This window comes from Panthera onca, chromosome E3 (genome assembly GCF_046562875.1).
Source record: "Panthera onca isolate mPanOnc1 chromosome E3, mPanOnc1 haplotype 2, whole genome shotgun sequence".
Classification (NCBI taxonomy): domain Eukaryota; kingdom Metazoa; phylum Chordata; class Mammalia; order Carnivora; family Felidae; genus Panthera; species Panthera onca.
In genome coordinates this window covers 30,256,413-30,282,143 of record NC_138354.1, presented here as the reverse complement: position 1 = coordinate 30,282,143, position 25,731 = coordinate 30,256,413, and the positions used below count along the sequence as shown (strand labels likewise).

At 48.4% G+C, this 25,731-nt stretch overlaps 1 long non-coding RNA gene across 1 annotated transcript; it reads left to right on the top strand.

Moving 5' to 3' along the window:
- The first annotated feature begins 4,384 nt into the window (after nt 1-4,384).
- Nucleotides 4,385-25,360, top strand: LOC132689099 (uncharacterized). Its single transcript, XR_013552777.1, has 5 exons — nt 4,385-4,720; nt 5,993-6,164; nt 14,642-14,792; nt 20,235-20,423; nt 21,421-25,360. It is a non-coding gene; the product is annotated as an uncharacterized LOC132689099 (long non-coding RNA).
- Nucleotides 25,361-25,731: the final 371 nt, after the last annotated feature.

The window sequence follows — 25,731 nt, the reverse complement described above, 5'->3', positions numbered from 1 at the left end:
AGGAACCAGCCTTTAGTGCAAAGTCCCCCTCCCCCACCGCCCCCAGGGCTCACAAAAAAATAATCACAATGGGGGCGCCTTGGGTGGTGCAGTCTGCTAAGGGTCAGACTTCAGCTCAGGTCATGGTCTGGTGGTTTGTGGGTTCCAGCCCAGCATCGGGACCTGTGCTGACAGCTCAGAGCCTGGAGCCTGCTTCGGATTCTGTGTCTCCCTCTCTCTCTGCCCCTGCTCCGTTAGAGCTCGCTCGTGCTCTCTCTCTCTCTCTCAAAAATAAATAAACCTTAAAAAAATTTTTTTTTAAACAATCACAACGAAAAGCAGCCCTAGTAAATTGCAGGTAGTCGCTCTTACTTGTTCTCAGCCTGGGGATTGCCGTTTGCCCCAGTCAGAAGGAAGGTTAGCAAGTTTCCGGGAATGTTAAGGACAGACCCAGCCCCAGCTTGAGACTTGATGGACTCAAGACAAGTAACACCAATTAGAAAGGGAGTAACTTCCCACCAGGCCAGTCGGGGTGTTTAGCGCTAGCGAACTGCCTTTTGCATTTGTTGTCTGCACCATCTAGAGGCCTGTCACGTGCCGCAAGCCGGTGGCGTGTGGGTCCCACACTTCGCCTGCGAGAACACGGTTCATGCAGTTAAACCCTGCGACCACAAAGACACCCTAGCCGCTTCCCTCTCGCCTGTCCTCTCCAAGCCTGCCGCAGAGATGGAAAAGAAACGGAGAAAGACTCCTTTTTAAATAATTATGGTCATTATGTATGCATTTCCAGGGGGCGATTCTGGGAATTATTCCTAAAAGGCTGCAAAGAATTTCTTCTTTTGATCTCGATTCTGAGCCGGAGAAAACCAAATTAAAAAAGCAAAGCAACTGAGAATTCTCAGTGGGGAGGAAGCTGGGGGGTGGGGGGGGTGGGGGAGGGGGGTTGCTGCCAGCAGGGTCCTGGGGCAGAAGAAAGGGAAGGGAGAATCCCCAGCACCTTCCAGAGAGGAGGCTGAGGTTGCATCGCTGGTGGTGTTTCCTGCGAGGCTGGCTTCCTTCCCTTCCTTCCAGGGCCCAGAGGAGAGGTCCCCTTGGAGTTGCTGAGAGCCTGGTGGCCGCACACGTGGCGGGCCAGCCTGCCCCAGCGATGGCCCTGAATTGCGGGGAGCCTCCCCCCTCCCCCCCCCCCCCCCCCCCGACTTCTAACCCGCGTTCTGAGCCGCCACAACAAGATCCGCCAGTGTAGGCGGCAGGCAGCTCTGGGGGAAAAAAAAAACCCTCCCTTTGAGGCGCAGGGAGAAATGGTCCTGTCACTTCCCTAAATCTTCTCCTGCCGTTGCTAAGCAGCACGCCTCTGCCCCTCCACTTCCCTCTGCTCCCTGTCTGCTCTCTCCACCCTCCACCCCCTCACGCCCTCGCTCGCAGTGCGCTTCCCGGCCTGGTTCCCAACGCCCAGAAGAGTCCCGAGCCCGTTGGCTCCTGGGGCCACAGCAGGCCAGTGGCGGGGGCCTCGCAGCCCCTCTGCAGATCAGGCCCTTCCGTCCTGGCAGGAAAGACCTTGCGGAGCCGCTCTGGCTCCTCCCCACCCCCACCCCCACCCCCACCCCCACCCCCATCGCAGAGCTGAGGTCGGCCTTCCCTCCCCCCCCTTCCTATTTTCCTTCCTTCCTCCCTCTCTGTGTTCCTCCCTCCTCCCCATCTTCCCCCCACAAATAACACTGAACACTTAGCCGGCACCAGGAGGCCTCGGGGAGCAGCTAGGCTCCTCAAGAGGCCACGGGAGCACCTCCGGGAGCACCGAGAGTCGGGCCCCTGAAAGTGCGCCTCTGTCCCCACGCCTGAGTGAGGGCTGTGGATTTTGTGGAGTGTGTCGCAGGAGCATTAAAGGTGGGGGGGGGGGGTGGGGAGTTTGCCGCTTCCCTGCCCAACATGCCTTGACCTTCTCCACCCAGCCCCGGGTCCCCCCTCTGATGCTCTCCTAACTGCCTCTCGGGGGCGCTCTCTGCTTCTTCCACCTAGTCCCCGCCTCTCCCCCCACCCCCCACCTCTCCCCTGTCTGGGTTTCGCGCAGCTTTCCAGCTTTGCTTTTCCAGCTTTTCACTTCAAATTTGCAGCAAGTGTTGGGTGCTGCCACCAGGCTCTTATCGCCATCACCCATCAGGAGAGGTCATCCAATGTTCTGGACCCAGCCTGGGCCGCCAGTGTGCATGCGGGGGCGGGGGGGGGGGGGGGGCGTTGCCTGCGGCCCCCGGCACAGGCAATCCAATGTCATTTAAGGCTGGATTCGAAGTATAAAGACACACACATGGTAACCCTAAAAATGATCGATTTAATAAATCGATCAGTCCTCTGCTGGGGAGCGTGGGGGGGACGATTTCAAGGAAGTGCTATACTCAGGCGTGGGAGGTGAGGAGGCCTGCAGGCGTGGGAGGTGAGGAGGCCTGCACTGGTGTGACCCATCCTCCTGACTTGCCAGGGACTGAGGGGGTCCCCGGAGGGGACAAATTGGCCGCCCTAGCCTGTGATGCTTTATTATTATTATTTTTAATATTTATTCATTTTTGAGAGAGAGAGAGCACGAGAGAGGGAGGGGCAGAGAAAGGGGAACAGAGGATCCCAATGTAGTTTGAGCCCCACTGCAGGGCTCGAACTCCTGAACCGTGATCACCACCTGGGCCGAAGTCTGCGGCTCAACCGACTGAGCCACCCAGGCGCCCCTGTGATGCTTTATCTTTTAAGGACGGGTGTGGGTACATGGGACTTTGCTCCATTACTTCTGTATCCTTTTGTAGACTTAGAACATTTCACTGAGAAGAGAGAGACCATCTCTCCCAAGAGGTGTGTTCTCTGGGGGCCCCCAAGAGAAAGTCACTGATTGTGTGGGGAGACGAGAAAAGACTTGTAGGAGGCACTATTCGAGGTGAAGCTGGAAGTGGAAGTGAGAATCCCTCCAGCTCTCACCACTCAGTTTTGGAATTATTTTCCTGCCCCTCTGCGTGCCTTGCTAAGCTGCAGGCTTCGGGAGAAGGAGGACCGAATGGCAGGGCCCATTTTACGTGTCAGCCTCAGCGCGCGCAGATATTTGGTTCAGCGTTGGACCTGGGGAGTCCGTGAGGGTGTTTCTGGATGCGATTGACGTGTGCCTGGGTAGATTGAGTACAGCAGATGGGACAAAAGGCTGAATAAGAAAGGATGCTTCCTCTCTGCCTGCCTGTCTTAGAGCTGTGACATCCGTCTTCTGCCTTCAATCTCAGACTTGAACTTGCACCATCGGCGCTCCTGAGACTCAGCCCTGCAGACTCAGACTAGAAATATCAGCTCTCCTGAGGCTCCAGGTTGCCTCCCACAGATCTTGGACTTCTCAGCCTCTATAATCACATGAGCCATTGCCTTATGATTAGTATCTATCGACTGATCAATCAATCGATTGATCATCTATTCTATTGGGTCTGTTTCAGTGGAGAACCCAGACTCATACCCTGGGTCTTATACTTCCGTCCCCAGTACGTAGCCCAGACATGCATACCAGGTGCTCTGCAGACGTCTGCTGCCCGAGGATACAGATGCAGATCCCGGCAACTGCACGAGGCGTGGACCCGTGTTGGCATCTGGCTCGTTTGGTGAGCGGGCAGAGACTGGCATGGCCCATGGGCTGAGAGGTAGGGGTGAGGGAGGGAGGGAACGGAGGGGTGAGCAGGAACAAGGCTGGAAAGGCAGACAGAGGTCAGGTCACCTACTGCCCCCAAGCTGTGCTACGGGAGCCTTGGCCTAGAGACGAGAGTGGGAAACTCAAAAGCGGGCGGGTGCCAGCTGGTCGTGCGAGGAGGAAGGGAGGCTTGGCTGTAAGGCCAGGGGGACGAGTGGAAGCCGTTCCCCGAGGAACACATGCCTGGAGAGGTGTTGTGCTCAGCTGCAGCCAGCTGTGGCCACACAGGATCAGGGCTCCACGTCTCAAGAGAAGCTAGGAAAGTCAGCTTTCGTGCAAAACTTCGAGATTTTTAAAAAACTCAAGGCAGGCCAAGCAAAACCCCATCTGTGGGCCTCCAGTCCCTGGAGGGGAGCCAAGTAGGGTTTCCAAACAGGCCTATGACACAGTCCCATTTGAGTTTTGGACGAATGGCTTCAGTGACAGACTGAACAGGAAGAAGGCAGTGGCTGTGGGCAGCACGTTGCAGCTCCCCAAAGGCCTTCAGAGAAACCCAAGGGCTCGATGGCGGCCCCGGCCCTAACTTCCGGAGGACCCTTATTTGAGTGGGTGGGAGAGTGGGCCAGCTGGACCCCAGACACATGCTGGGGAGTGGGGAGAATGGACTATCACTTTTCCCTTAGTTCCCAAAGCCACCCAGGCCATTGCGTCCACGCCCACCCTGGGCCGCAAAGACCACGGGTTACTAAGGGTCAGTCCCTGGACAGATGTGGCCACAGGCCATCCCAAAGGACCATGGGAGAAGCTGGAATGACACATCACACTCCAGGCTGGGTTGTGACCCAGGGGATCACACTGGGGTAACTGCAGGTCATCGGAAATGGAGTAAACAGAGGCTGTGCTCTGACCTGCTTGGACCCCTTGGAGGTACCGCAACCAGGCTCTCCCCTCCCCGGCCGGGGCACAACCTCCCTGCTTCCTTTCCATTGGCCACAGATTCTGGACTGCAGCTCCCCTAAAGGAAACCAGCCAAGTCCCAGAGGAAACAGAGGACTAGCCAGCCGTGCAGGGGGGACTGACACTCGGAGGCTGAAGGTGAGAGCCCAAAGCTCGGAGAACGTACTTTCCAGGTTCTGTTCGGTGCCTGGAATTTCCTCCGTGGGAGCAATTCCCCAGCAGCTCCTGCATGAAGCCGGAGTCCCCTTCCACCCTGGGCAGCTACCAGCACAGACTCAGACTCTCTCTGTCTCCTGGTTTTCCCCCAGGTGCCGGGCTGCCATTGGCAGGGGTGCTGGGGTGCCCTTGGATTTCACCTGCCAAGGGCCCAGGGCCGAGGTGTCCAAACTTCCAGTCTCCAAGAACGGCTGAGCGAACCCGCCCAGCTGTATGGGGGAAAGCTACAGACAGATATACGCACCTTCAGTCTCTTCCCTCTGCCCTTGGGGCTGCCCTGCCCTGCCCTGCCAGCCTCCAGGAATTGGTGAACATTAGCTGGGAATACAAAAATGACCTGTGGAGAATGACAGAGCCAACTCATTTACACATTTCCTTGGTTTCAAGAGTAGTGAAGGGAGCTGTCTTCACAGAACTTTTTAAAATCATGAGGAAGAGAGGAACAAAGTATGGGATCTTTTTTTTTAAAGTTTATTTTATTTATTTTGAGATGTGGAGGAAGGGCAGAGGGAGAGTGATGGGGAGAGACAGAATCCCAAGCAGGCTCCGTGCTATCAGCAGAGAGCCTAATGCAGGGCTCCATCCCGCGAACCTCTCATGAACCCTGAGATCATGACCTGAGCCAAGATCAGAGTCTGCGGGGGCCCAGGTGGCTCAGTTGGTTAAGTGGCCGACTTTGGCTCAGGTCATGACCTCGAGGTTTGTGAGTTCGAGCTCCACGTCGGGCTCTGTGCTGACAGCCTGGAGCCTGCTTCGAATTCTGGGTCTCCCTCTCTCTCTGCCCCCCACCCCCTCGTGCTCTGTCTCTCTCTCTCTCTCAAAAATAAACGTTAAAAAAAAAAAGTCAGATGCTTAACTGACTCAACCACCCAGGGTCACAGAAAGTGTGGGCTCTTAAAATCAATTCTACTCCGTGAGTTTTGATTGCTGGCCGATCAAAGGAGTCCTGCAAAGGAGTGAAGGATTCAACAGGACAGGGGTCTCCTAGCAAGACTGGTTTGGGGGATGGGAGCGAGCTCAGACAAAAAGCCTTGCCAGTAGCAGGTGGGAAACCAGGAACCAGGTGAGGCTTGTGAATCTAGTCTTCACTAATTATGAGGAGAAGGTGGTATTATTGCCTCCGTATTGACAAATAATATTTCATCGTACGGTTATGCAGTAGCCCCGTCTCATCTGTGGTTTTGCCTTCCTCAGTTTCGGTGACCATGGTTGACCGAAGTCCTGAAGCAGATGACCCTCCTTCCGAAGTCTCATCAGGAGGTCAGTGGTAGCATCATGCTACGTCACAGGGCCTCCGTCACTCACCCGACTCACTTCATCTCATTATGCAGGCATTTTCTCATCTCCCATCATCATAAGAAGAAGGGTGAGTGCAGGACAATCAATCAGATATTTTGAGATACAGAAGTTGTGGTGTGTATATAGATATGATGGCATACTTCTCAGCCATAAAAAAGAATGAAGTCTTGCCACGGGGGACACCGTGGATGGACCTAGAGGGCATTATGCAAAGTAAGATAAGTCAGACAGAGAAACACATGTACCATATCATTTCCCTTATATGTGGAATCTGAAAAACAAAATAAAAACAACAAACAAAAAGCAAAAACATACATGCATAAATACAGAGAACAAACTGGTGGTTGCCAGAAGGGAGGGAAGGGGGGTTAGATGGGCAAAATAAGTGAAGGGAGTGAGAAATGGGTGAAGGTACGGGGTGGAATGAACAAGGCACAGAGATTAAAGGTACCGCATAAGGAAAATAATCAATGACACTATAATGGTGTTGAATGGTGACGAATGGTACCCACACTTGGGGTGAACACAGCATGAAGTACAGAGTTGTCAAATCAGTGTGTTGTATGCCTGAAACTAATAGGCATATAGTTGACATTGCGTGTCAACTATATTTCAATTAAAAAAAAGAGAGGGATACAGGGGCGTGTGGGTGGCTCAGTCAGTTGAGTGTCCAACTTGATGTCGGCTCAAGTTGTGACCTCTCAGTCTTGGGATCGAGCCCCATGTCGGGCTCCATGTTAAGCATGGAGCCTACTTAGGATTCTCTCTCTCCCTCTCTTTCTGCCCTCTCCCCTGCTCATGCTCTGTCTCTCTCAAAATAAGTAAAAGTTTAAAAAAAAGAGAGACACAAAAAAGAGACATTTAGAGAGAAAGAGGCTACATTCACCTACCTTTTAGTACAGTATATTGTTATAATTATAATAGATTATTATTAGTTATCATTGTTAAACTCTTACTTGGCCTAATTTATAAATTTAGTATAAATGTATACTTTATCATAGGTATGTATGTATAGGAAAAACTATATAACATCTAGAGACTTCGGGACTATCCTCAGTTTCAGGCATCTGCTGGGGGCCTTGGAACCTATCCCCGCCGATTAGGGGTATCTACTGTACCACATTTTACTTACTCGGATTTCAGCTCATAAGACTTTTGGGTGGTTTCCACTTTTTAGCTATTATGAATAACGTTGCTATGAACATTCATGTAGAAGTTTTTGTGTGGACATGTTCTTTTTCTCTTCTGTATACCTAGGAGTGGAATTGCTGAGTCATGGGGGAGCTCTAGGCCTAGCTTTTTGAGAAACTGCCAAACTGTTTTCAAACGCAGCTGCAATGCTTTGCATTTCCACCACAACATGTGAGGGTTCCTATTTCTCTGAACCCTCACCAATACCTGTTATTATCTTATCTTTTTTATTCTGACCGCCCTCAGGGGTATGAGGTGGTATCTCATTGTGGTTTTGGTTCGCATTTCCTTGGTAGTTAATGATGGTCAACATCTCTTCATGTGTTTATTGGCCATTTGTTTATCTTCTTTGGAGAAATGTCTATCCAGATCCTTTGTCTGTTTTTTAATTGGGTTATTTCTTTTCATAATTGATTTGTGGGGTACCTGGGTGGCTCAGTTGATTAAGCATCCGACTTCAGCTCAGGTCATGATCCCACAGTCCGTGAATTCGAGCCCCACGTCAGGCTCTGTGCTGACAGCTCAGAGCCTAGAGCTTGCTTCAGATTCTGTGTCTCCTTCTCTCTCTGTCCCTCCCCTGCTTGGTCTCTCTCTCTCTCTCTCTCAAAAAAATAAATAAATAAACAGTAAAAAATATTAAACAAAAATAATTGAGTTGTAATAGTTCTTTGTATATTCTAGATACAAGTCCTTTAGCAGATATATGATTTTTGCCATTCTGTGGATTATCTTCACTAGTTTTTCATTTTGGTAAGGTCCAACTTATCCATTTTTTTTCATTGATGTTGTTGCTTGTGCTTTGGTTGTTATATCTGAGACCCTATTGCCTAATCCAAGGTCATGAACATTTACCCCTATGTTTTCTTCTCCTTTTTAAATGTGTCTTTATTTCTTTTGAGGGAGAGAAAGTACACACACTTGCATGAGCTGGGGAGGGGCAGAGGAAGAGGGGGAGAGAGAGAGAGAATCCCAAGCAGGCTCCTTACTGTCAGCGCAAAGCCCAATTCAGGGCTCGATCCCATGAACCATTAGATCATGACCTGAGCCAAAATCAAGAGTTGGACACATAACCAACTGAGCTGCCCAGGTGCCTCAACCCCTCTGTTTTCTTCTGAGAGTTTTATAAGCTTAGCTTTTAAATTTAGTCTTTGATCCATTTTGAATTAATTTATTTATGATGTGAGTAAAGGGTCCACATTCATTCTCTCAAATGTGGCTATCCAGTTGTCCCACTACCACTTGTAGAATGAATTGTCTTGGGTCCCTTGTCAAAAATCAATTGACCATAAATTGTGAGGGTTTATTTCTACATTCTCAATTCATTCTATTGGTTGGCCTATGTGTCTGTTCTTGTACCAGTTCCACACTTTCCTGTTACTGCCGCTTTGTAGTAACTTTTGATATCAGGAAGTGTGAGTCCTCCAACTTTGTTCTTTTTTTTTTTCAAGATTATTTTTACTATTTCAGATCCTTGAATTTCCATATGAAGTTTAGGATCAGCTTGTCAATTTCCGCAAAAATGTTTCTGGTATTTTGATATGGATTTCATTGAATCTGTAGATCAATTCAAGGAGTGTTGCCATCTTAACAGTATTAAATCTTGCAATCTATGAACATGGATGTCTTTCCATTTATTTAGGTCTTCTGTAATTTTTTGTGACAGCATTTTGTAGTTTCCAGTTCAAAAGTCTTGTGTTTCTTTGGTTAGACTTACTCCTCAGTATTTATTCTTTTTGATGTTGTGGTAATAAAATTATTTTCTTAACTTCATTCTTGATTTGCTCATTGTCAATATGTAGAAGAAATACAGCTACTTTTTGTATATTGGTCTCATATTCTGCAACACTTCTGAATTTATTTAGAAGTTCTAATGTATTTGGGTGGACTCTTTAGCATGTTCTATGTACAAGATTACATTATCTGGAAATGAGGATAGTTTTACTTCTCCCTTTCCGATCTGGATGCCTTTTTTTTTTTTTTTCTTGCCTAATTGTCTGGGATAGAATCTCCAGTAATATTGAATAGATGTGGCAAGAGTAGGCATCCTTGTCTTGTTACTGATCTTAGGGGGACTGAAGACTGATCTTCAGTCTTTCACCATCATGTATGATGTCAGCTCTGGGTTTTTCATAGATGACCTTTATCTGGTTGAGAAAATCCCCTCTTATTCCTAATATATTGGGTGTTTTGTTTGTGAAGCATGTGATTTCCTTTTCCCTCTCAACCTTGTGAGATTGATCCACGTGTCACTATAGATTGTAATACCTACTTTTACTGAAGATTTCTTAGGGTAGCTGGAAAAGCTTAAGTCATGCTTACCCGTCTCTTTTAGGTACATCTTCCTTATCTCTCTCACACCACTCCCCAAATGCCCCTGCCACAACTCCCTCCCCCCAGGCAAACTCTCTCCCCTCTCATCCAGTTTCAAAACCAACACAAAAACTGTCTTCCTTTTCATCCCGCTGGGGACAATTATAGGACAGTGGGAGTTCCATGGAAGAATCTCTTCGCTGTGCTTGGTGGGAGGGAGGTAGATCAGCAAAAGCTTCCTGAAAGAGGGTGAATTTGAGCCTAGATTAGAATGATGGGTAAGATGTTGCCAAGGAAAGGAGGAAATCGGTTGAGCAAATGCATCTTTTGGGATAGGTTGTGCTCTATCATTAAATGAAACTGAATGCAGCCCCTAACAAGGTCTAGGCAGCTTAGACTCCATTGTTATTACAAGGATCTTCTGCTTCTGTGATAATTGCATCCGTGGGTCTATAGAATCAATATGCTTTCTGGTCTTCAGAGTTACCCTGTCTGATATGGTGGCTGGTCACATGCAGCTATTTTAATGTATATTCATTAAAATGAAATGGCATGAGGGGCACCTGGGTGGCTTAGTTGGTTGAGTGTCTGACTTCGGCTCTGGTCGTGATCTCACCATCCATGAGTTTGAGCCCCTCATCACTCTCTGTGCTGACAATTCAGAGCCTGGAGCCTGCTTCAGATTCTGTGTCTCCTTCTCTCTCTGCCCCTACCCTGCTCGCACTTTGTCTCTCTCTCAAAGAAAAATAAACATTAAAAAAAATTTTTTTTCAAAATGAAATGGCATGAAAAGTTTAGTTTCTCATTTGCCCTAGATTCATCTGTAGTGATCAACAGCTACATGTGGTTAGTGTTTATCGGAAGGGATGCCATGGCTATAGACGTTTCCACCCTCTTTCAGAAGGGTCTATTGGGCAGCACTGATCTAGCCTTGGAGAGAGGGAAGATGTAATTGAAGAAGATGGCTGAGGAGTTTGAGCCAGACCCATGAACCCCGGGCGTAAGGTAAAGGCAGCTGAGCCTGGAGATTAGTAGGTTGGGTGCCACTTTCAACTCTGCCACCCCTAATTCTGGACAAATCACTCTCCCTCTGTGGTTTTCTCCTTGCTACGAAGATGAAATTGTCAGGCAATGCAATCCCGTGAGCCCATCCAGTGATTTATAGATTCTGGGATTGTTTGGCAGAAAGGGATTTATTAAGCTATTTCTTCCAGATGTAGAGAAAAGAGCCCTGGACTCAAAGAGGGAGCAGGTGTTTCTGGTACTACCCACTAGATCAGGATGTGCTAACCATTTAACCTTTCTGAACCCTATTTCTCTATTTGCGAAGGGGGATTGTTTAGTTCATACTAAAAAGGGTGTAAAGGAAAGCGCTTAAAGAAGGAACCACGGATAGCAGGACACCAGTAAATCAGATAAAGTGGGAAGGGTAAAGCAAACAAAGCTAAGTGGGGTTATTCATGCTAAGATTCCTCAGAGCCTTTAATATATGAATGTGTCCTATGAATCTCTGAGCATTTCCCAAACTGATATGACCACAGAATTCCATTTTGTTCCATCTCCCAAGGAATGCTCACAGGCCTTAGTTACTGTTGACACAGAGCACACTTGGGAATCGCCATTCATAAGGATGGAGCGCCTTCCTTGGCCGCAGCTTGTATTGATGGCTGTCACCCAGAGTTGCCCCTGAGAAATGTGTGACCTAAGGAAGAAGTTGAACGACCAGGGTTGGATGACATCATAGGGATTGCTTACAGTTGGGGCAGCCGTATGAGAAAACCAGAGAAGAGAGGCAGGAGGGGAGATCTGGCGAACGCGCAGAGTGGCAGAGGGAAGGCACCGTTACTGAATGCAGATGTAAACTACGTGCCGTTGACATTGTGCGTGGCATTATCTTGGCAGTCCCATATGCATCATTTCCCATTTTCCAAGCAACTCCAGGCAAGTGGTGTCATGCCCTTTTCACAGATGAGGAAAGTGAAGCTCAGAGGTTGCATGGCTTATCTGCATTTCGACATGCAGTGAATGATAGAGCTGGAATTTGAACCCGGGGCTGCCTGAGTCAAAAGCCCCAGATCCTAACCCTTCTGCTTCAGGGAGCCTAACATGTAATGGCCCTAGAGCTTTCATCCTGTATGGGATGGGGGAGCAAATGCTCTGTGGTTTGTAAACCTAATGGTGTCATCATCTATCTTTTTGCTTGTATCTGAGTGAACTCTTTCAAATGGAATGATCTTAATCCATTATCCTCCCCCAGGACATCCAGCTTCCCAACATAGATGATTCAAGAGGCCCCCAAAGCAGAGCTAAAGTCAGCCTTTCATCCTGGCCACCCCACATCACTGACTGCCCTAAGAAGCACCAGCACTTAAGAGGCCAGTGTTAAGCCTGGGATTTTTCTTACGCTCCTATCCAGAACCATCTAAGGGAAACGCAGAGGGCTTGGCTGGTAGGATGGGAGCCTGGGTTCTTAGGCAAGGCTGAGGGGGCCTGGCGTGGAGCATCGACCTCTATGGGTGTAGCGAGTCTGATGGTAGATTGTGCAATCTCCATTTTGGGGCCTGGATATTGATCAATTGCGATCAAAAGCCATTGTACTGATTTATATTTTAAAAGATCTAACTTCTTTAGGGCATCGAGCCTTTGCCTCTGCAGAGATCCAGCCAAACAACAAATAGAAACTCTCATGTCATGTCACTAGGACTTCAGCATTTAAAAACAGGATGGCAGGTTGGGGCCCTTCAAGGAGAGAAGAGGGGAAAACATTGTAAAAAGCATGTACTTGTGACCATTTTGGCTGAACTTGAAAACTGTCTTCATTTGCAGTTAATTAGATTAACTCAGCTGTGATTACAAATGGAATCTCTTGCTCTAGCAACAACCAACGTTTGTTGGACATGTGTTGTAATCTTGCCTTTAAATACAACCACATGTATGACATATTTTGTTTTCTCTTGGCCACTGGACTGGAAAACTATTAAGACAACATCTGCTTTGCTTTCCGATTGAATCAGGGGCAAAGAGCAGGTCTCTCTAGTGTCCTTCAGATTATGCCTGGGATATCGAGTTACAGCTGCTAACCACTTTCCCACTCCCTGAGAGTCTGATCCTGAGCGTGAGTTTTCTACTGGAAACTCCGGTCTCACTCACTCAAAGACCAAACTGCCTTCTGATCTTGGCTCCAGTCTGTGAAGCCCCCCCTCATACATCTCATGCCTCTTCAACCTTCTCCTGTAACCCCTTGTTGGGTCTGTTGGGTTTTTGTAGGTAGTACCCAACCCAATTTGAAATTGTTTTCTTTTCCATTTCGTTGTTTGTCTCCACCAAGGGAAGAGTCTGTCTGGGAGGGCAGGAACCATGTGTATTTTCCTTTCATCCCCATTATTCATCGATACCCAAGAGCATTTAGTAGGTAACTCAATAGATATCTGTTAAATAAATCACAGTGTTCCCCGACTGGGTGAGGCATGAAGTTAAGTCTGAACCATTTGGTGAGGAAATTGTTGGCTTTGCAATCATTTCAACCCATCTGATAACATCAAAAGTTGCAGTTTGGTGTGAATGTGTGTCCAACATGCTATTCCTCTCCCCACCCTCTCTGCCCCCCTTTTAAAAACCTGCCCATCTATATATCTAATCAGAAAGAACATCTCTGGGCTCAGAGCACAGTTACCAAGGCTAGCTAGGATTCAATAACATTGTTTTGTTTTCTGAGTGTTTAATTTTTTTTTCAAATAATCATCGTGGCTCTCCACTTTAAAAGAAAGTCCTCTTTTAAAAGAAAATTTTAACTTCAGGTGTATTGGTCTTGAGGAAAAATTGTCACAGTGTGGGAGGAACGAACCAAAAGCCTTGAAGGTGCCATCCATATGTTTGAAGTTTTGGACTGAACGGATGTGCGCGTGCTGTAGGGATATCCATGTATAGAGGAAGTTTGGCCAGTGCCTTCTGGAAGAGAACTTTATTTTTCTCTCTTCTCCAAATGGTTGAGGTTTGTGCTGTTAAGTCCCACCTCCTAATCTCTTCACCTTCCTCTTTTCCCCAAGGCTGCCCATGGCAGGCAGTGGGAGGGGTGAGGGTGGGGGTGGGGTTATTATTTGGAAAGAGACCAAGGAAGGCTAGGGGACCTGGGGACATTAGGCCTGGTGTGGGTAGCCCCTCAGGACATGGGGAGGAAGTACATAGGGCTGAGTCCTGAAATTGCAGACCAGTTGTGCCTTTTTCTGGAGGGAAGTTTGCCATCATTCATCAGGTGCTTAATGTGCCCTAAGAAGGTTTCAGAACCGCTGGCCTGGGGGCTCCACCAGGAACGAATTGTTGCCGTAGAGTTCTGACCCTTGGTTCTCTGCCACCCACAGTTGGTCAGTTAATAATGCAGCAAGTTAATAATTAAAATAGAGGTTATGTGATCCTTAAAGATGCACACTCCCTCACTCCTTGTCTTCACTTGAAAAGCAGTGTCGCCAGCAGAATCCGCGGGAGCTCCCAGGGGGCTCTGGGCTCACCTGTGTCATTAGCACAGGGAACAATCAGGGTCTGGTTTCTTGTCTGTGTCCACACGACGCTTTGTGCTTATGCACACAGAGACCAAGTCTGACTGGTTTACCCTTCGTGCCTAAACGCCTGCGTCCCCGCTCTCTCCCCTAACTTGCCCATACTATCTCTTGCTAGTACCCCAGGATCAAGAGCGGACAACTTACAAGCCAGGAGGCAGGAAATCAGGGTTGGCTGTGTGACTTTAAGCAAGTGACTTAACTTCTCTGACTCCTAGGAGTATGGTTAAATTTAGATCAAATAAAGGAACAAATGTGGGAGCTCTGTAGAAAGTTAGAAGAGTCATAAGATGTCAAAGCGCTGTTCAGAGGGCAGCATTCAAATCACCCTCATGACTAATTCATAGAAGTCCCTGGAATAAGGTTCCTCCCAGCGTTTTTAAGCATGGAGTGTTTGCGGCATTTTTAAGCATGATTCGTTTTTAGATGGGTTCCATGTAGATTCTTCAAAGCATAGTAAATACTCACAATCAGTAACTACCCGCTGTAGGTATTTGTGGTTGTTGGAGCGACTTCTACCTGCGCTAAACCACCCCACCCTGAGGTTTTGAAGTGAAGTGTTTTGATTGGCTCCGAATGTGATCATGTGATTGAGGATTGGCCAATGAGATCATCACATTCCTGCCAAGTTATAGGCTCAGGTAAGAGTACATCATTTAGTTGGGGTCAATGAGATACTGAAAAGGTTTTATAGAAATTTCAAGATTGCAGTTGTGTTCCTTTCAAATAGATCAGAGACTATCAGGGCTGTAGCAGCTGCCAGCTTCTTGGCAGCCAGCTTCTTGGTAGCAGAAAGAGAGAATTTGGGGCGCCTGGGTGGCTCAGTGGGTTAAGCGTCTGACCCTTGATTTTGGCTCAGGTCCCGAGCTCGTGGTTTGTGGGTTGAGCCCCCACTGGGGTCTGCGCTGAGGGTGTCCCCTGCTCGGGCTCGCTCACGTGCGTGCTCTCTGTCTCTCAAAATAAATAAATAAACCTTAAAAAAGAAAGAAAGAAAGAATTTGTCTGAGGATGATCAACAAAAATGTAACACAAGATGGAGTTGGAGGTGTGATTTTGTTGCTTGAGTCCTTGTATCCAACTGGGCCTGAATCAAGTGCTTTGACATGAAAGTTGTGTTTGTTTTCTGAAGCCACTTTGGCATGAGGCTAGTGTCCCTCACAACCACAAGAGTCCTGGCTGACTACAGATAATCTTAACATCTTCCTCAAGAACCGTTTCTTTCTTGATGTTGATGACTTACAACCCACGGCCTTGGGCCCCATGCGGCCCCCACTGAAATCATCAATCTTAACTTCCATTTGTATTTTGCTTCTGTTTGGTACCCCAAGCGCGGTGAGAACCATCCATCACGTTTACTCAGCACTTCATAGTTGACAAACCATTTGCGTGGGTGCTGTGTCATATAACCACGTGTTACCCAACTTCACAGATGTGGAAACTGAAGATCAGAGAATGGAAGTGACCTTGTGCTCAAGGTCACCCAATTAACAGTTCGTGGTCTCCAGCCTAGGGCTTCTGATTCCCGGGAGCATGTACTTCCATACTGTGGCAAGGGGTTAAAGGGTTTGAGGAGATGCAGGTAATACCCTGACTTCAAGAACAAGATACTCTGTCAACTGAACCCAATGTTCCCCTCCCCACAGCCTTGCTGTGTGTCCCCAATACTCCCAATACTGTATGGAACAGCAGATACCCAACGTGCTGCGGGTAATAGCAGCAGCCCAGAGCTGTCCTGAGCTTGTTTTCTCCCGAGCTGAAGATGTGTCCTTCTCAGACTTGGGGAAAATTTGCATCCTAACCTATTATGCTCCCTTGCCACATCGTACTGTTTTGCGCCCCTGTGCCTAAGCTCTGTCGCTCCCTTTTTCCTCTAATTACTTAGTCATCCTTCCTGCCTTTGTCAGGGTTCTCGGTTGAGAATAACAGAATCCATTTCAGTTACTTTGAAAAGAAAGGGAAAATGTTAGATGGTGTTAGGCAACTCGCGGGAGCCCCAGCAGGACCAGGTCATTGGGCTTAGAGGGTGCAGAGCCAGGAACAACACCTATGTCTTCGCTGCAAAGGAGTCTAGTAAACAGAGCTTCTCGTCTCCACCTTGAAGAGAGGAGAATCTCGGGAAATTCCCAAACCTAAGAATTGTATGTAAGAGGTGCGATCAAAAGCACCAGACGTTGTACACTAAACTTCCTAATTCTGCTCACTCATCCCTGAGGCCAGTGACCCACCCTCCCCAGGAGCCTTCCTCCTGTGTGGGACCTGGTGTCTGCAGCTGTGATCGTGCGTGGTTGTCATTGACTACTCCTCCCCCATCCAAGAGCATTATTTCTCCATTCACAGTGCAGTTCGCCCTGCCTGAATTTGCCCTTCGCTTCCCAGCCACCACCCTTGCGCCTTTTCCCCTAGTTAACTTTGATTGGTCTTCATGAGTCACGTCAAAAGCAGCATCCTCAGAGAAGCCAGTGCTGACTCCTGTCCCGAGTTATCCACTGTCTTAGTCCATTCAAGCTGCTGTAACGAAACTATCACAGTCGGGGGGGCTTAAACAGCAGGCATTTATTTCCCATAGTTTTGGAGACTGGGAAGTCCGAGACCAAGGTGCCTGGCAGGTGGAGTGTGTGGTGAGGACCCACTTCCTGATTAATAGACAGCTGTCTTCTCGCTGTGTCTTCACATGGCAGAAGGGGCGAAGGAGTTCTCCAGGATGTCTTTTTTTTTTTCAATCTTTTTAAATGTTTATTCATTTTTGAGAGATGGAGAGAGACAGAGCATGAGTGGGGGAGGGGCAGAGAGAGAGGGAGACACAGAATCCAAAGCAGGCTCTGGGCTCTGAGCTGTCAGCACAGAGCCCGACACGGGGCTCAAACCCATGAACCGCGAGATCACGACCTGAGCCGAAGTCAGACGCTTAACCAACTGAGCCACCCAGGTGCCCCTCCAGGGTGTCTTTTATAAGGGCACTAATCCCATTCATGAGAGCACCACTCTCATGAGCTAATCACCTCCAAAAGCCCTCCTCCCCCCCCCCCCCCCCACCAATACCATCACACTGGGGATTAGGTTTCAGCATATGAATATTGAGGGGACACAAACATTCTGTAGGTGGCATTCACCCATCGTCTCTTGTCCTTTTAAATTCATCTATTTATCGTAGTTTATGTTTTTTAAAACCTGTCTCACCTACTGGGGAGAAATGAATCTGGAGAGATCGTTCAAACAAATCTGAGTGATAACGAGGCCAGAACAGAACATGGCAAGCAGGCGGACGGGGCTGCTTTTTCTTGGAGAATGCAAAGAGACGCGTACTGTCCCCTTTGCTAGAGGGAAGTCGAAGCTGGGTGGGTAGCAGATCCTGTGGGGTGCCCTGACCCCAGCTTTGTGGCACGAAGAAAGGGAGAGCAGGAAAGAGGCGGATGGGTAAGGAAGTTCTCAGGCTTCACTCCTGGGTTGGAGTGGGGCAGAGCATAGGAGAGAAGCTACTCCCATTTTGTGAAACCGTGTTTTAGTTCGACTTGTCCAGCCTTGTTGGGACCCTCGTGCTTGGGAGCCAAGGCATGGCCCTTTTCGTAGTGTCCTTGCTCTGTAAGAACCATAAATGCTTCATTCTTTCCTTCTCCCGCACCTCCTTCTCCAGCAGATGAAATGCCCAGATCTTCTTATCTGTAGAATCTTCTCTTACCCCTGCTTTCTCTTTCTTCACTGCCAGTATTCTAGAAAGGGCTGACCCCCACCGTGTATAGCTTGCTATCTCTTTAACCCCTGGCCATTCAGCTTCTGCCCCTTAGTCTATGGGACTGGCTTGTCTGAAGCAAAGTTACTCATGATCCTAAATCAGTCACTCCATCCTTTCTAGAGTCTCTTTGAGAGCTTTATGGAAGCTTTGGTCTTCCCTTCCAATGAAAACACACTCTTGCACCCAGGTAAAAAAATGTAAATAGTTTCAGAAAACCACATGCCTCGTAAGCTCTGCCTCAATCCCTGAGATAACGCTGTTCCTGGGTGTAAAATCAGAGGTCTTCTCTAAACCAGCTTTGGGGATGAAGAACCCAGGTTCTGAAGTCAGTCTGCGTGGTATAAATCCTGGCTCCACACTTGCTGGGTACGTGAACATGAGCTCTCTGAGCCTCAGTTTCCCCAGATATAAAAAAGGAATAATAATATCGAACTTTACAGGGTTGTGGTAGAAGCTTAAATTTCATTCGGGTAAGAACAGTTCTTGGCACATTAAATATTCATAAGTTTATCATCATTGTCTCTGTTATTATTTTCACCAACCTCATTCATTCTGGATCAAACATGGTTTCATATCTGACTCACAGATGCATCTTGTGGGCTACACATTATTCAAAAAAAAAAAATTCATTGACAACATTTAGAAATTAAGAGTTCACATGAAAATCTGTCTTGTTGGCTTCCATTGGAAAATCAGATCTGACGATCCTGGGTCATTTCCACCTGGCATCATGGCCTGGAACTGGGTAGTGTGAGTAATTCTCCAATTTGCCACCGTCCCCACCCATCCCCAGCGCTGAGACCAAGAACCCACAGCCCGGGATCATTGCACATACGTAGTCTTGTTCCTTGACAGTCAAGAAATTGCTCTTGTATCAAGGAAAATGAAAGCAAGGCCAAGGAAGCCTTGTGTGTTAAAAAAAAAAAAAAAAAAGGCAGTATAAATTAGTTCATGTAAGTAAAGATTAGCTTGTGAGTTTTGTGTTGCAAACACCTCTCCATCGCTTGCCGACTGCCCAGCCCCTGCAGGCCTCTGGGTTCCCCATCTCTGGCTCTAAAAGATGTCTAAGCGTTGGCCATCACTTGCCTTCTTTTCATGTCTGTCCTCTACTGGCTTCCTTGTTGCAGCCCCACTTTTTGGTGGTCTCGCTCATCCTGTGGTGGGTTTCAGAGCTGAATAGACTTGGATGCAATCCTCCCTCTTCTGAGCTTCAGGTGTGCGTCTGTGGGGAAGACACACACGCTTACGTGGTAAGGCTGTTGGAGACTCAAACACCAGCATCCAGCCCTTAGAGCGATGGCTGGCAAAGCACAGCTGGTTCACACCGCCAGTTCCTTTTCTCTGCCTGCGTGAGGGTTACCCTCAAGGTTCTTCTGGCCCCTTCCCGAGGTTCTGTCCGGCCCTCTGGTTTGGGGGAGCACTCCCCTTCCTCTGTCTTTGACTGTTGCCTCTCTGCCGTTGATGTCCACGGCCATCAGTGCCAATATGCCTCTCTTCTTCTTCCTCTTTGCCTCTACGTCCAGCAACGACTTTAAAATACCACTTTCTAGAGAACATGGAATGATCCTTCCATCTTTCCTACAGCGTGTTGACTGATTGAATTTGTTATTCTATTCTTTTTTTTTTTTTAATTTTCATTTTATGTTTTCAAAGAGAGAGAGAGACATAGCCTGTGCAGGGAGGGTCAGAGAGAGAGGGAGACACAGAGTCCGAAGCAGGCTCCAGGCTCTGAGCTGTCCGCACAGAGCCTGACGTGGGGCTTGAACCCATGAACGTGAGATCATGACCTGAGCCGAAGTGGGACGCTTAACCGACTGAGCCACCCAGGCGCCCCTGTTTTCCTCTTCTTGATAACTTATAAACTTTTCTTTCAGCCTTACAACTTTGTATTGGTAACATCATATGAAATTCTAGAAATGTTAAATTTGGAAAATTGCCATCAGGTTTCTTTCATATATGGGCTCAAAGGTTTGGAGTAATTTTCCACAGACCAGCTTCTGGCTCTGTGCGCTTCAGAGCTTGTTTCTACTCCGTTACTCACATCCTCAGGGGTAGATTCATATCGTGACGTGTCTTTAAGTCATAATTCCAGGTGAATTGGCCCAGTGGGTAGTGAGAGGATTCCTGGAAACTATTCCTGCATGAAGATAGCTGGCAATTACTTAACTGTAGGGGAAGTGACTGTGAACTGCTTAAATAAACCCCACTCAGCATAGGGGACAGCAGGTGCAAAGACGTGTACCACTCACCTGTAGTGTGGGGACACCAACACTGGGTGTGTTCGTTTTCAGTCGCTGCTGGGACACACAGCCACACGTTTGGTGGCTTACATGGGACATATTTATTTACACAGCTGCCTGATGCATTCCCAACTCAGCTTCCTTTAGCTAGACCCAACAATCATCCACAGAAATGCCAGTGCCACCCGACGCAAGAGGAAGTGAGACGGAAGAGAAGCCAACCAACCGGAAGGAGAACTGGCCTTAATTGGTGGTGGGCGAACCATCCTATTCATGCAAATCACATGGAAACACGTGACCCTGTGAGCACCTTGCTAGGGACTTGGGAGTGCCCGTGCAGGTGCTAAACCCTGATGCTTAAGCTTAACGCCTTTCACAGCACGTTCACCTGTGACTACACACTCTGCCTTCTGGAAAACTGGATTGACACCCATTGCCTGAGCGCCCCTGCTGTTCCCCCATTGCCTTGCCTTTTCTTGCGTGAGTCCACCCTCCTGCGGGCCAACTCGTATCTAAGTCAGACCCCTGCCTCCCTTGCAAACATCCGGGCCTTTTCAATCAATTCTCTTCCGTTAGCCTCCCCACCCTTAGAGATTCTCATCCTTTGAGTCTTTGATTGCTGTTGGCAGACAGTACCTTGTATTTTAGTCTTCCGTTCATTCGGTGGGTATTTGCTGAATCCCCAGCCTGTCTCAGCCATCGTTTGGGCACTGGGGATACCAGAAGGGACGCCAAGTCCCAGCATTCTTGGAGCCTATAGCTTAGTTGGGTGGGAATTATAAATACCTGAAAATGCAGAGATCCTATCAGAGGGTGATAGGGCCATGGAGAGGACCAGAGTGGCCAGGGGAGAGCGATGCTGCTTTGGTAGGATGGTCATGGAAGGCCCTTCTGACGGGCCGAGGGAAGGGCATTCTCAGCATGGAAAACAGCGGGTTCCAAAGCCATAAGTCAGGACACCGCAAGGCCATGGTGGCTCCAGATAAAATTATGTCGGGGGCCACTCTCCTTCCTGTCTCTAAGGAGCCCTTAGCCCCTGCATGCTGTTCAGGGTCCTTTCACACCTGTTCCCTCCCCAGATCTTCCCTTCCAGAGAAGGGTCCTTTTCTGCTTGGAATTTCCGGCCTCTGTGTCAGAACATGCCTGTTCTACGTTCTGGGACAGGCAATGCCTCCGGTTGCATGTTAATCAGTGACAGGGTGCTAATGCATTATTTCATCTCAGATGGTGTCTGTGCTTATCAGCAAGGCTTTTTTTTTTTTTTGAGAGAGAGAGAAAGAGAAAGAGAGAGAGAGAGAGAGAGAGAGAGAGAGAGATTGAGAGAGAGAATCTCAAGCAGGCTCCACACTCAGCACAGAGCCCACAGAGTCTCATAACCCGGAGATCCTGATGTGAGCCGAAATCAAGAGGTGGATGTTCAACCGAATGAGCCCCCCAGGTGCTCCCCCACCAAGACTTTTGAAGGGAAAAAAATGCCTTAATTTCAAGGTGCACCTCTGCCAGCAGGGGTGTAAGTCAGTGTGACGGGTCACTAGGACAGATATAGACTGTAGACCATGCAGGCAGGTCCTGCAAATCACATGCGGTGTATTCGTTTTCTATCGCGACTGTAACGCACAGCCACGGGTTTGAAGGCTTAAAACAAAGTCTTTTACCCTTTCATGTGTCTGTAGGTCAGAAGTCCAAGTTCACCGTGCCCTGGTGGGTCCTTTGCTTAGAGTCTCCCAAGACTGAGACCAGAGTGGTCAGTGGGACCATGTTCCTTTCTGGAGGCTCTGGGGATGAATGTGGTTCCAAGCTCATTTCAGTAGTTAGCTGAATTCAGTTCCCCGTGGTTGTGGGACTGAGGAGCCCCTGCTTCCAATGGGGGGGGCTGGTCTTTGCAACTAGAGGCTGCCCACATTCCTTCTCGTGCTTTCCGTGCACCCCCCCCCCCCAGCAGCAGTGGGGCAAAACCCTCCCAGGCTTCAAATCTCTGACATCTTCCAGCCCATTTCTCTGCCTGCGGCCAGAGAAAGTTCTCTGCTTCTGAGGACTTTTTGGAATTATGTGATTATAGGGGCGCCTGGGTGGCTCCGTCAGTGAAGCAGCAATCTCTTGATTGCCGCTCAGGTCATGATCTCACAGTTTGGGAGTTCGAGCTCCACGTCAAGCTCTACACTGACAGCACAGAGCCCGCCTGGGATTCTCTCCCTCTCCCTCGCTCTCCGCCCCTCCCCGACTCACTCTCTCTCAAAAATAAGTAAACGTTAAAGAAATAAAATCAGATCATGTGATTATGTGGGGCCCACGAGGAAAACCCAAAGCAATCTCCCTATTTTAAGGTCTCTAGCCTTAACCACGGCCGCAAAGCCCCCTTTGCCCTATAACATAGCGTCCTAACAAGTTCTGGGGACTGTGCCGTGGGCATCTGTGGAGGGGGGCGTTCTGCCCACCACGCCGAGCAAGGAGGCAGAGCGACAGGATTTACATCCTCACGCTTGCATCACGTGGCACTACGATGGCCCTTACGGCGTACCGTGGCCCCTTGTGCCGCCTGCGGTAATTCTCCAGCAGGTAAGGGCCGCTGTCGCAGAGCTGGTGAGGAATCTGGGCTCCGGAGCCAGACTGCTCGTGCTCAAAGCCTGGTGCCTCTGTTCGCTGTGTGAGGCTGAAGAAGTTTTTAAGCTCCGTGCTTATTTCGTTGTCCACACAGCGGAGACAGCGACCTCGGCCACAGAGGGTAGTTAACGAGGAGTAAACGAGTTGACACACGCAGGGGGCTGAGTACTGTGCCCGGCACACGGTGGCAGCAAGCTGTCACCACCATCAACCACCTTATCATCAGCAACCGCACTGCCACGTCCTGCCACGGTCCCCCACGGCCCTTTTTACCATTTGCAGGCATAACTTTTTTTTTTTTTAAGTTTACTTATTTATTCTGAGAGAGAGAGACAGAGAGAGAGAGAAAGGGAGAATCCCAAGCAGGCTCCACACTGCCAGCACAGAGCCTGACTCGGGGCTCAAACCCATGAACCCTAAGAGCATGAGCTGAGCTGAAAACAAAAGCCCGACGCTTAACCGACTGAGCCACCCAGGCTCAAGCCTAACTTTTGTCCGTGTGTTTGCTGAGTGTGTATTACGCCCAACGAGACTGAAGTTCCGTAAGGGGTATTCCGTGGGAGGGAGTTGCGTCGGATCCATTTTCAATTACCTAAGTTATCAAGAATACATTTTGAAAGCAGATCGAAAATTCGAGAATGAGGCCAAGGTCTCCGTTGGGCACCATGTTTCCTCCTGGTCCCTTCTCTCCCCCAAAGAGAGGCGGCCTGAAGTCGGATGATATCAAGTGTTGCTGTGGGTGTGAAGAAATGGAAATGCCCAGACGATGTAAGTGGATACGGCCTCCACCGAGGGCAGCCTGGCGGCAGCGATTAAAATTAAAAACGGGCATTTCTCATGACTCGGCGGTTTCGCTTCTCCGGGATCCCTTACAGCCACACAGGAGCCGCAGAGAGGGATGCCCTTTGCTGTATTTTTCGTCACGGCAGAAACGAGACGAGTAAACCGTCATCCAAAGAGGAACGGTGAATTAAAACACAGCTTCTCCCGGAAGGCGGTGCAAGGAGTAAATGTGGGCCTTCTAGCTCTGTTTCAAAACTTCATATTCTTGTTTGTACTTCGCCTGTTCTAATAAGACCAGCAGCCTTGCTGGTTCTAGAAGGGGAAGGCGAGGCACAGACGTTAAGTACCTTCCCCGAGGTTATCTAATGGGGCTGGAATCTGAACCCGGGCAGTCTGACGCCCAAGTAAGTGGGGTCAGTCCCGATGCGAGACAGCCTTTTCCTTTTCTTTTTTCGCAAGGCACGGAATATATTCATATCGTTCAAGTCTTCGTGTGTACAAAAGCAATGGGCAACAAGTGAGAGTCACCGAAAGTTCAGAACTTTAAGGGCGCCTGGTCACCGAACTTTCGAGATAGCTGGAGAGCAGTGGACAGCCACAGAAAGGAACAAGTGGGTCTTTATGGCCAGTTCCATCTTGTTTACTTTTGTTTTCCCAGTGCTTCCCAAGGCAGCTCGCCCATGGTAAGAACGCATCAAGTATTAAGGAATAAATAAATAACCTTAGTGCAAGGCCTGCCCTCCAGTCTGACCGAAGGCAGGAAAACAGAGCCCGGACCTAGGTCTTCATGTTCCTTGTACCCCGCCCCCCAGGCCCTGCGTCCCTGGGATCCTGGCTGGGCAGCTGCAAGAAGTTTCGGGTTTGCTGGAGCATAGAGCTGGAGGTCTTTGAGGCTAAGTGACGAACTGGACATTCCTGGAAGAGCATTAGGGAACCTCAAAGAAAAAAACAAAACAAAACCAAAAACGGCTCCTAGACCTACTAATTGAGTATCGTAAGGTTGCAGGATGCAAAGTCGGCACCAAAAAAATGGATTATTTTCTACATCTTAGCGATGAACAGTTGGATCCAAACTTCAAAACACAGTATCGCTTACAGTCGCTTCTCCCAAGGAAATTTTTTAATGTTTATTTATTAATTTTGGGAGAGAGCGAGCGTGCACGCACACACACACACATGCGTGCAAGCGGGGAAGGAGCAGAAAGAGAGAGAGGGAGAGAGGATCCCAAGCAGGCTCCACACTCAGTGCAGAGCCCCACGGGCTCGACCCCACAAGCACAAGATCGTGATCTGAGCCAAAACCAAGAGTCGGATGCTCAACGGACTGAGCCACCCAGGCGCCCTGATGAAGGAAATTTTTAAAAAGACCTAAGTAAATGGAGAGACACGCTGCGTTCATGAATTGCAAGACTCAGCATTGCGTACTCCCTGCACTGATTTGTAGGTTTAACCCATTGCTTCTCAGAATCCCAGCAGACAATATGATTCTAAAATTTACACGTGAAGGCAAGGGGACTAGAATAGCTAAAACAGTGTTGGAAAAGAAGAAAGCGGGAGATTATAGGTTCACTCTGGTGTGAAGGCTCATTATATAGTTAAGGTAATGGAAACTGTGGTATTGCAGCGGGACAGACACGTAGATCAATGTGAACAGGATAGAAAACTCAAAAGCAGACCCACGCAAGTGTGCCCCACTGATTTTTGATAAAGGTGAAAACACAATTGGCCATCCATAAGCAAAATATGACCCCCAAACTAGTCTCACATCATGCACAAAAATTAACTTGAAGTGGATCATAGCTCTGTGAGTGAAGCATTAAAATACAAGACTAGCAAAAAACAAAACAAAACAAAACAACACATAGAAGGAGATCTTTGTGACCTAGGGTTAGGAGAAGAGTTCAATATAAGGCACCAAGAGCACATCCATAAAAGAGAAAATACTGTTAAGTTGGACAGTATCACAATGTGAAACTTTAGTCCAACTTCAGCTCAGGTCATGATCTCACGATTCGTGGGTTCGAGCCCTGCATTGGGCTCTGTGCTGACAGCTCAGAGTCTGGAGTCTGCTTCAGATTCTGTGTCTCCCTCTCTCTCTACGTCTTCCCGTTTGTGCTCTTTTAGCCTCTCTCTCTCAAAAATAAATAAACATTAAAAAAAATTTTTTTAAAGGAAATGGTCAAAAGTAGATGTGAACAGACATTTCACCGAAGAAGAAATACAGAT